This window comes from Odocoileus virginianus, chromosome 29 (assembly GCF_023699985.2).
Source record: "Odocoileus virginianus isolate 20LAN1187 ecotype Illinois chromosome 29, Ovbor_1.2, whole genome shotgun sequence".
NCBI lineage: Eukaryota > Metazoa > Chordata > Mammalia > Artiodactyla > Cervidae > Odocoileus > Odocoileus virginianus.
This window is the reverse complement of record NC_069702.1, coordinates 5,099,035-5,107,916: the sequence shown is the minus strand read 5'-3', so window position 1 is coordinate 5,107,916 and position 8,882 is coordinate 5,099,035. Positions and strand designations below refer to the sequence as shown.

General features: G+C 41.7%; 1 non-coding gene across 1 annotated transcript; it reads right to left on the bottom strand.

The window, feature by feature from the left end:
- Window positions 1-7,912: 7,912 nt before the first annotated feature.
- LOC139032090 (U6 spliceosomal RNA) lies at window positions 7,913-8,019 on the bottom strand. The gene has a single exon (XR_011484637.1). It is a non-coding gene; the product is annotated as a U6 spliceosomal RNA (small nuclear RNA).
- Window positions 8,020-8,882: the final 863 nt, after the last annotated feature.

The window sequence follows — 8,882 nt, the reverse complement described above, 5'->3', positions numbered from 1 at the left end:
CAATTAAAAATAAATATTTTTTTTCTTTTAAAAAAACCAACTGCATTAGGAGGCTCAAGGTTTGGTGCTTTTCAAAGAAGAGTTAAGGCTGTTCCTTTCTCCTGGGGACTGCTGGGTGATCACAGATTTCTGGTTAAAGGGAAGCTTCTTGGAGATTTTATCAAAATAAATAGCTTCCTGGATCCCCTTGGGAGAGGGGATTTCTGCAGGGCTGAGGTGGAAATTAGTTTTAAGGTGCTCCCAGGGGACATGCTGTGACCATGGACCAGTGCTCTGGAACTCCTAGGTTCGCAAGGGGTCCCTTCAGACAACTGATAATCCAAGGTCACACCCAGGCCATGTGACAACTAACTCTTGTCCAGAGGGAGAGCTTTTGTCTTTAGCCAACTTTGATTTTCTTCCTTTCCCTTCATTCCGGGTGTGCCTGAGCTTGATTTTATAAGAACAATGACTCAACACTGACTCACATTCTCTTTCCAACCACCTCTTCATTCCCGAACTAACTGGGACTCTTTTCATTTCTTCAACCTACTCTAAAAGGTGTGTGTGTTTTGAGGAGGAGTAAAACAGAGCCTTTCTTACTGGTGGTTCTGCTCTCAATTTTACATACACACAATAAAATACTTGTCCTCACTCTTTTCTTCCACTTCAGGTAACTAAGTATAAAATGCAGCCCCTTATCTAAACTTCACACATATCAATCCAGAAGCAACTTTTACAAACTTTGAAAGTCTTCAACAGGGAGGGTCATATTTATGCCTCTCAGTAACTATGATGGAAAAGACCTCCTTATTCCAGGTTGAAATGTTCCTAAATTTTTTTTTATCATCAAAGCTTTTGAGGATGGAGAACTGAATCACTACTTCACTGTGTGGATGTGTTAGCAACCAAACTTGGGTCCACTTACTCATTCTACTGACATCAGATGAGGGTGAAGCAAAATGCAACATTTATTGTAAAGCAGGACAAGGAGGACAGGTGGCTTGCACTCTAAAATCCCGCATTCCCTGAAGAGTTTCAGCAAAGCATTTTTAAAGGCAAGGCGGGGGAGGGGAGTCCCAGGATGTGTTATCAACTTGTGCACAGTTCTCTGGTTGATGGTGATCAATCCTTAGGCACCGGAAGCTCTGGAGGCTACATCTCATGATCATCAAGTAGCAGTCATGTGGTTGCTCAGTCACTCAGTCATGTCTGACTCTTTGCGACTCCATGGACTATAGCACGCCAGGCTTCCCTGTCCTTCACTATCTCACAGAGCTTGCTCAAATTCATGTCCATTGAGTCAGTGATGCCATCCAACCATCTCTGGGGCCCTTTGTCATCCCCTTCTGCTCCCATCTGCAATCTTTTCCAGCATCTGGGTCTTTTCAAATGAATCAGCTCTTTACATCAGGTGGTCAAACTCTTGGAGCTTCAGTATCAGTCCTTCCAATGAATATTCAGGGTTGATTTCCTTTAGGATTGACTGGTTTGATCTCTTTGCTGTCCAACTTCTTCCATTTGGTGGTGGGTTTTTTTTCAGCATCTGAACAACTCAGTAAATATGCACCAGACACTGTTATTTAGATACTTCAGAGAGGAGCCAAAGCAGAGGATATGGGGGCTGGGTCTGTCCTGGGAAGAACCCATAAGTTCCTGCCCTGTTAACAGACACTCTGTCCATGATCGATTTTGGTTTCCCTCTCTCTCTCTTTCTTACATTCCTGCCCTAGATATCAAATCCAGAGGTGCTGGAGTTTTGGTTATTTTGGTGAACATTTAAACTTCAAAGGGAGAAGACTACCAGTGACCTACAATGTCTCCTTTTCTCCAGCAAAAAAAAAACAACAACAAAAAAAAAACAATTCAGGGAAGAGGACCCCCCCCCCCCCCATAGCCCAGCAAATCCAGCCACATTTTCAGAACACGTTCTGAGTTCCTGCTTCATGAGAACACACATTTCCACATACTCGGTGCTACCTCAAATTCAGAGAATTATTCTCTTTTGGGAAGGACACCTCCTCCTCTATCTGCCAGTGGGACCTCTCTTCCCCCACTCCACCCTCTCAGTTACCAAGTCCTGAGTGCTTCCTTCCAAAGGACCCCAGGTACCTCCAATTCCCCATGTCCTGAAGGGAAACAGCTTCTCTCTAGAATCTATTTCAAAACTCTCCTCACTTACTGGCTTCCTTGTAAGTTTTTCATTTTTTTTCCCTGCCCCCAAAGTCCTCCTCTTTGGATGCTATGGATGCTATGTTCATTCTCAAACATAAATGAACTGGGATAATTTATTACGTCCTCTTTTTCTAAATACTGAATTGGAAGGAATGCACTTATGTGTGAAATGGTTTAAAAGTGTGAAAAAGGTGAGGGGTTATACTGTTTCAATCCTCACTACCATAATTTTACAAAGAACACTTTAGTGATGACAATATCTGATCTTTATGCACAACTTTCCAAAGTGCTTTCACATATATGATCTCATTAAATTCTCACCCCAGAAACAGTGGAGAAAAAGTTCTACAACCAAGAGGTCTGAATCTGAGCCCACCCTTTACTCCTTACTAGCTTCCTGAACTTCAACACCAGGCATAATCTCTGAATTGAATCAAGATAATATAATGGTACCTCAAGGGTATTTAAGATTCTGAACATGTATGGAAGTACACTATAAGCCAATGGCCTCCAAAGGCCTCTAAGACTCTACCTTCTATGAAGTTACACCTGGTAAAGTGCCAGCTTTCTCCTGTGGTCCCACTGTGCATTATCTTATTTCCCAAGCAGACCGTGTTAAAATGACCTTATCTAACCTATAGGCTCCTTATTCAATTCTGTGTTCTCCGAGTCTACTGCCCTGTCATTGTTCAATAATAATTTATTTGATGAAAGGATGAACTTTTAGCAAATGGGGTCACTGGGATCATGTTTATATCTCTATTTTCAGTTAAAACCCTTCCCTAATTGTGTTCTGAACTCTGATCGGAATGGAAGAGTGAGCTTAATTTTTCAGGATACTTAATAAAATATCCCCACACATCTGTTTAGACTTTTGCCCTGAATGAAAACAACAAACATTATAAATATATGTATGTATATGGAATAATTATTATGAGAAAAACAGGATGAGGAACTGAGAGAGGCTGAGAAATAATGACCTCTTGTTACTGAACTAAGGAAAAACAGATAGCTAATTGATTTGCCAAGAAGTTACCCATGGCTGAAAGTTAACCTGAAATTTAATCTCTAGTTATAACACATGTGCAGTAAGATGAAACATAAGGTTTTTCTTTTTTTTTTAAGGCATCCCTGCTGTTGAGCTCCTCCTCCCAAGAACTCTCCTAATTCATACATGAGTCTAGCTTCTCTCACTCATTGACATTTAGTAGCTGAGGCCCGCCTCCAACCCATAAAAATCAACCTGTCACTTTGGTGAAGTAACTCCCCTGCTGGAGGGCAGGGGAGAAATCAACTGAAAAGAAGCTAGATGAGAGATGTAACTGGGGCACAACTTGATGCATCCTTCGCAACGTCTTCCACATCCACAGTTTGCCTGATTGGAAAGCAGAATGAGGAGATGCCCAATCGCTGGCTCTTTCCAGTTCTGTGGAGCCAAAAGCTTCACTTGTGGCTATGCAAGCCAGTTGCCTGCTGACCTTTTATGGGTTGCAACCCCACGTGCTTGAGCAACTGATTTGTTCCAGCTGCAGCTATATTTTCTACCTTCACTGTTACTTAATTGATCCTGGCTGTGCCTGGCCCTGGAAAGAAGTCCTCCTGGACCTTGCAACATATGCTATATATCCTGTATGTTCTCCTGTGTCCTGACAAGGAACATAAAAATCAGAAATGGCAGGAGACGAGGGGAGGGGGAGTCCAGTGGAACAGTAGGAATGCAAATCGTTTGGCTTGTCTCCTTGTGTCTCTCAACCTCTGTCCGGGGCTCCCTGGACCAACTGACTTTCTTCCTGCAGGCAGCTCATCTCTTGAGACAAATTATCTCTTCAGATTTTAAAAAACTGTAATCACCTATAGACCTTTATAGACAGAAGAACAAAAACACAACAACAAATGGTCTCCTTTGCTCATTCTTTGTTCTTTATGCCATATGCATTTCTAAGTTCTCTTCTTTTGCTTCTTTATATATATATATACACACACACAGATTTTATTGAAATATAGTTGACTTACGGTGTTTTAGGTGCACAGCAAGGGGATTCAGCTATTCATATACACATATATTATTTTTGAGATTATTTTCCATTATAGGTTATTATAAGATGTTAACTATAGTTCCCTGTGCTATACAGTAAACCTTTGTTTTTGGGTGCATATCTATATTTTTAATTAGAAATCTAGCATTCTATTCATACTGCGTCAAACAAGTAGAATCAAAATGTCATACATTTTTTAGTTAGCAAAAATTCACAAGTTTTCTAAAATATATATATTATGCATAAATATGTATGTATACAAAAGCTTTTCTACTACATTTGATAAGGGTTTAAAAAATAACATCAAAGAAAGAAGAGATGAAGAAATTGGAACTCATTAACTAAATAAATGGGAGCACTAAACAGGAAATAGAAAAAGTGAAACAAAGTAGACAAAATAAAAGATCACATTTCTAAGTTCTAAAGAAAAAATTTAGGAGGCTATTTTATTTATTGTACAACTTCTATAAAGAACCTGCCTGCAATGCAGGAGACCCAGATTCGATCCCAAGGTTGGGAAGATCCCCTGGAGAAGGAAACGGCAGCCCACTCCAGGATCCTTGCCTGGAGAATCCCATGGACAGAGGAGCCTGATAGGCTACAGTCCCTGGGGTCTTAAGAGTCGGACACGACTGAGCGACTAAACACCATGACCAGCACCATCACCAAGGACCTGATGGAGTGTTTGGCTCCAGGGAAAGAGGACTGAGTTAGAGTTCTGGCCCTGCTGGAGCTCATGTCATACAAGGGACAAAGACACAAAAACAAATAGCTACAATATCATGGGATGGTAGTCTAGATCACCAATTCCCAATGCATGATGAGAGACCTCTGGGTCTCCCAAGACAATTCAGTGGATCTGCAAGGTCCAAACACTTCTTATCATGAAACTAACATGGTATTTGCCTTTTCACCCTCTTTCTCTTGTGAGTGTGAAGTGGAATTTTCCAGAGACAGTGTGACATGTAAAGTCACAACAGATCACAAAAGTAAATAGAACAATCCAGTTGGCTTCTGTTAAACCAGGCACTAAAGAGATGTTCAGAATGTAAAACAATGCACTCTCCTCATGATCATTTTCTTTTCCAGAATATAGCTGTCTTTCCTAAAAATATTTTCATGATTTACCATGATTTTTAAATGAATTAACAAAGAATTCTCAGAATCAATTTCTTATATAGTTGCTGTTCGTTTGCTAAGTCATGTCCGACTCTTTGTGACTCCATGGACTACAGGCTTCCCTGTCCTTCACCATCTCCCGATTCAATCCACTCCCCCAATTTCCACCCCTTGGTGTCCATAGGTTTTTTCTCTATGTTTGTGTCTCTATTTTGACTTTGCAGATCTGTACTATTTTTCCAGCTTCAACAAATCTCGTCTTTTTAATGTCTATCATTCATTACTCTCCTTTGACACCTATAAATATCCCCACTTACATTTCACTAAAATGTGAGAACTGTAAAGGAATAGAGTCTTATTCTCTCTGAGACAGAACCTCATTCATTCATTCCTTTACTCATCTATTTAGTATTTATTGAACATTTATTTTGTGCCTGTTACTATAATTGGTTCTGGGAATGAAAAGATGAAATATAATGTCTGCTTTGAAGGAGTTTCTGTTCAGAGAGACTCAAGTGACAGTGACACAGTGCCCGGCATGCAGAGATGGTGTGAGGTAATGGTCCCTGCAATTTGATGACTGCTGGGGTTACAAATTCGCACGCATTTCCACACTTCTTTTGCCCTCGTCCCATAGGGTTTATTGGAGGAGCAAATGGCAACCCACTCCAGTATTCTTGCTGGATTAATTCCATGGACAGAGGAGGCCGGCAGGCTAAAGTCCATGGGGTCACAGAGTCAGACAGGACTGAGTGACTGAGCAAGCATAGAGTTTATAATTTTGCTGTGCAAATATGTTCAAAGGATGAAGAGAAGAAAAAATCTCCCGGAATCTAGAGCAAGAAGCTGCCTAATCCTTAGAGAGGAAGATGGTGAAATCTCAATAGAAGAGGTAAGATTTAGGGTAGGTTTTGGAGGTTGAGTTGAAGTTTGCAGAGAAAGAAGGAGAAAAGAATGTTTCAGGTGGAAGTAGCTGCATGCTCAGAGATATAAGAACAAGAAATGGCCAAAATGAAGAGAAATGACAGCACAGATCTAAATAGTTATTGGCACTATTACCAGAAGATGATTGCTGATTAATGACCAAACCAATGGTCCAGGTAAACGTGTTAAGGGATGCCAGGGTGGTGGGGGGTTGGGGGAGGTTGCTCCAAGCTCAGAGAAAGCTTCAGGTGCAAGGTTAGATTAGAAGCAAAGAAAGAAATAGCTGCAAAGGCTAGAGAGGTTTGAGGCTTTGATCTGTAATCCATTGGGATAGAATTCTTTAAACTTGAGTATTGAGGAAGTTGTCTTGTGGGTATTTGTCAGCCTGGGGAATGGGTTTCTTCTACCTCTTGGAGAAATAGAAGGGAACCTAAGTATTTTTTATATAAACATTTATGTTGTCTGTATAAAAGCTCTTAGGAGGAAGACTTGAAAATCTCATATGGCCTCAGCATCCCTGAGGAAATGGTTCAGACTACCACTTCCTGTTATACCGCAAGAGCGCTTAGAGAGCGCACACTTCTGCTGAACTCACCCTCGACTGCACCTGGCCGGGTATCGATCAGGCTGACCAGCTCCCCTTGCCTGCTGTCATAGCACAGAGACAGGAAGATGAGTTTCAGGTTCAAATGAAGTATGGCGGGAAAGTCTGCATGTCATATGAAGAAGCGTGAAAGTGACATCGCTCAGCCATGTCCGACTCTGCGACCCCATGGACTATAGCCCACCAGGCTCCTCAGTCCATGGGATTCTCCAGGCAAGAGTACTGGAGTGGGTTGCCATTTCCTTCTCCAGGGGATCTTCCCGACCCAGGGATCAAACCCGGGTTTCCCGCACTGTAGGCAGATGTCTGAGCTATCAGGGAAGCCATATGTCATATAAAATCATCAGTAAATGCCTTTAAAAAAAAACAACTTTCTCTTGAAACATCCCACCCTCGCCTTCTCCCACAGAGTCCACAAGTCTGTTCTTTACATCTGAGTCTCTTTTTCTGTTTTGCATATAGGGTTATCATTACCATCTTTCTAAATTCCATATATATGTGTTAATATACTGTAATGGTCTTTATCTTTCTGGCTTACTTCACTCTGTATAATGGGCTCCAGTTTCATCAAAACATGTATATTATCTAGGGTGAAACAGATCACCAGTCCAGGTTGGATGCATGAGACAAGTGCTCAGGCCTGGTGCACTGGGAAGACCCAGAGGGATCGGGTGGAGAGGGAGGTGGGAGGGGGGACTGGGATGGGGAATACATGTAAATCCATGGCTAATTCATTTCAATGTATGACAAAAACCACTGCAATGTTGTAAAGTAATTAGGCTCCAACTAATAAAAATAAATGAAAAAAAAAAACAACTTTCATTGGGTATTGGAGTATAGCTGATTAACAACGTTGTGATAGTTTCAGGTGCAGAGCCAAGTGACTTAACCATACATATACATGTATCCACTCTCCCCCAGACTCCCCTCCCATCCAGGCTGCCACGTGGCACTAAGAGGTTCCCTGTGCCGTACAGTAGGTCCTTATTGGTTATCACTTTAAATATAGCAGCATGTACATGTCCACCCCAAACCGCCTAACTCTCCTTTCCCCCATCCTTCTCCCCTGTAACCAAAACATATGGAATGCTTCACAAGCTTGCATGTCATCCTTGCACATGAGCCACCCTAATCCTCCCTGTATTGTTCCACGTTTAGTACATGTGCTCCTGAAGTGAGCACCATTTGTTGTTGTTGTTGTTGTTGTTCTTTTGGCTAAAATGATAAGAACAAAGAGTTCTAATACTGTGTCTGGGTAGAATTTATTTTAAAGCAGTTTGCTGTTGCTTTTTCTTTTTGGTTTTTGCAGAATTGCCACCACTCTTTCGATTCCCACTTTTCTGTGTTGGGATTGCCCAGACTGTGTGTCCCATAAGAAGACTAGAAATAATTTTAAATTGAATAGATCAGTGATGGTTTTAGGTTCCCTGGCAAAAATTTTCACATGGCTAAATCATTTTCACTGAAAAGCAGTTAGGAGAATAGGTGAAGAGAAGAAATGGACCAATTTTATTTTTCTTTTCTAACTACAGCTTCTTTAAAGACCAAAGCTGAGGTTTGCAATTGACAGCTAGAAGAAGTTGACAGCTGCATCTTTTCAGATTGGGGCACAGACTACCCTCTAACTCTTTACTCTTTGTGCCTGGAAAATGTGACTCTGCTCAAAGATTTCAGGCAGAAAATAGTGTTTGTTTATTCTTCAAAGACTTCTACTGGCTTCTCTTGCTGTCTTTCCTGATGTGTCTAGAAGGGACCCATCGAGTACAAATCTTGCCAGCACCAGGATTTGTGATTCAGAAGACATTTATTAAGCCTCTGGTATATACCTGTCCCTATAGTCGGCAACAAGGATGCAGGGACATAAGAGTTCTTCTTCCTGTCCAGAGGTCACCACAATTACTGAGGGAGTCAGGAGGGCCAGATGCTGTGGGAGTGACAGTGAGGACACATGGGCCCCCCTGGGGTGTCAAGGAGGAAGCTCTGGAGGAGACAAAAGGGACCAGACAAATCACCAGGGACCTGGGAAGTGGTCACACACAGCGAGA